We start from the raw sequence: 3,006 nt of genomic DNA on the forward strand, positions 1-3,006 counted from the left end.
ATCAGGGCCATCCAAACAATGAGTCCAAGCCTACAATAAGAAACTTAGCAGAATGAAGGTGTCTCATACTCCAAGAAGTCCTTTATTACCTAATGTAGATGGCAATGATGATCTATTAAGATCTGAGGTGATAAAAAAAAAAAAAAAGATCTGAGGTGATGTAAGGCACTATAATCCAAATCATTATTAAGACAATTTGAAATAAAGTTTTACGTGTTTTATTAAAAATGATGAACCTTACCTTGAGCTATTAGATGATAATATCTAATCATGATATCATGATTAATAAGATATTTATGTAAGTAAACAAGCAAAATGGAGAGATAAACTTTACAATTTTAATAGTATTTAAAGCCATTTGATAGTATTGTTTTATTACCTTATAAAAACTACTTAATGAAATATTTTATGCTGCTTTTGAGTCTAAGAGTTAAATATAGAGTGGAAGTTTGGAATTTTATGGAATTTGTTGATGTTTTTTCAATAATGAAATGTGTGAACTACTTTTTTCATGTCCTTTTAAAGAAATACGTGCTTGAGAAAGTGTAGGTTAAATTGAAAAACACTTTTTTGATAAAAACTGGATTTTATGGAAAAACTAAAAAAGTGAAACCATTAATAGTATTTCTGCTTTAACTGGAATTCAGAAAAAGAAAGAATGTAAAATCCAACAAAGAATAAGGGATTCTATCATAGGATTTCAGTTAGAATGACCAGTGAAATGCATCTACATCATTTATATGCAAGCTATTGCAGAGTCGCCCACATACATACTTAATGTAATTATTGGAAGGTAAAATGAGTATTATAATTTGTGAAGCTTGTCTCAATTAAATTTATCAATATTTGTTAGATACCTTTCCAGTCCTTATAGATATTAAAATCAAATATCAGAGTAAACAATATAGATCCATATTTTTTAAAATAATAAAGGTTAAATTACATTATAACTGATAAATAATAATATTATTTTGTTGACAAAATGTTACTGTTAATAAAGAGATTGATATAATTTGTATTTTCTCTCATACTGTAAAATTTCTACATATTTTTAAAAAATATAATACTGTTTATTTAACTTCAAAAATATTTCAGCATTCTAAACATACAAAAAAATAACAATGTTACAAATTGTGTTTAGTACAGAAGGTTCTTGAACTTTCATTGATGCAGTGGCTCTTCGCTTTGCTGACAGTGAAGAGTTCTATAGTTTGTTTAAAAACAAACAGTTTAAAACTACCGCACTTAACTAAAAAGGATCCAAACATTTCTCATGCCAGCTGACCCCCCCCCCTTTTCCACAGCTAAGAATGGCAGCAGAATGCTAGGTCACTATATACAGAAACAAGACAACCTGCAGCTAAATGGATGCCCACTGCAGTGTCCACAGGTCCAGCCTCACGGTGCATGCCCTGAGCTACAGCCCCTCCAAAAGGTATCTTCCCCACAGCCTCAACGCCAAGCAAGGAGCATCAAGAGTTTGTCTCGGTTGTTTTGTTCTTTTTACAAACTATAGATATGTATAGTTGATAACTCAGGATTTCTAGCCAATAACCATATCATTAACACCACTTTACAAATTAAAAAGAAGAACATGCCAGAAAGATCTTTAACTGCCTTGTCACACCAACAGCAAAATGCACAGAGTGAGGAGAACACGAGAGCCTTTTCATTTTAAAAATGTTTGGAAATATGTACAGCTTTTATACAGTTTCAGGGTGCTTGGACACCCATGGCCACTTCATGTAAACCACTGTACTTAGCATATGTGAAGGGGCTAAAAGTGTCTGGGGTGGATAAGCCCCTGGTAAACACCAGTAGGTGCGTTGCAACGTGTACCTATAAGGTTCTGGAGACACACAAGTTTTAGAGCACTTTGAGAAACTATAATATGACCATGACCCAATTGTGTAATTAACCCTACGAGGGCAACAGACACACCCCAAGTAAGAAGGGTGTCAATGATGGCGCTCCCTACTCTAAGGTATTCACAAGGAGACAGATCAACAGTTTTTTTATTCATCCTCCTCCTCCTCTTCTTCCTCCTCATCTTCTTCATCTTCCTCTTCCACCTTTTTCCAGGCAACTTTGGCCGGGACCCTTTGCGCTATCAAACTTTCCTTTAGATTTATAGTCAGCGACACCCTTCTCGTACTTCTCCTTCAGCTTTACTGCCTTATTGTTGTAAGGCTGCTTTTCACTGTCACTTAAGTTATTCCACATGTCACCCAGCTTCTTTGCCACATCTCCAATAGAGATACCAGGGTTTGTAGATTTGATCTTGGGGGCGGAATTCTGAACAGAACAGGAAGAATCCAGATGGTGGCCTTTTGGGGGCAGTAGGGTCCTTCTTCCTCTTGCCTCCCTTAGCTGGTCCATAATCTTTCATTTCCCGATCATAGCGCACTTTATCTGCCTTTGCTCTTTCATCACATTTAGACTTCTCTTTCCCAGACATTGTCTTCCACTTCTCAGAGCACTTCTTGGAAAATTCTGCAAAATTGACAGGGACCTTGGGGTTTTTCTTATGTTCCTCTCTGCACGTCTGAACAAAGAAGGCATAAGCAGACATCTTGCCCTTTGGTTTCTTGGGATCACCTTTAGCCATCCTGACCGTATTGCTCGCTAGTCTGGGCAGTGCAGAGCATGATGCACCAAAATTTCTATATTTTATATTTTGTTTTATACATATTAAGTCCTTGGAATATGTCTATAACATTTGTGTATAAATATACACATTAAGAGTATACAGAAGGAAAGTGTGATGACAGAAATTTGAAGATTCCTCCTTTTCCACTGTAGTTTAACTTTGATTTACACTGCCACACAGTGCTAAAAATAATTGCCTACTACAGGGAATCTGCACGGTGCCAAAGAATTTAGAAGAGAGTAAATATCTTTATCAGATTAACTTTAAATACATTTTAAAATATGCATAATAATTGTCTCTTTCCCTGTCCATAATGTTTGGCACTATGCATATTGATCTTAAGAATAATGAGATAT

General features: G+C 35.3%; 1 pseudogene; it reads right to left on the bottom strand.

Annotated features, from left to right (window-relative positions):
* Positions 1-1,983: 1,983 nt before the first annotated feature.
* On the bottom strand, positions 1,984-2,801 carry LOC102741026 (high mobility group protein B3 pseudogene; annotated as a pseudogene).
* Between the last annotated feature and the right edge of the window lie 205 nt (positions 2,802-3,006).

Source organism: Leptonychotes weddellii, chromosome 4 (assembly GCF_054177405.1).
Source record: "Leptonychotes weddellii isolate Sample4059 chromosome 4, ASM5417740v2, whole genome shotgun sequence".
Classification (NCBI taxonomy): domain Eukaryota; kingdom Metazoa; phylum Chordata; class Mammalia; order Carnivora; family Phocidae; genus Leptonychotes; species Leptonychotes weddellii.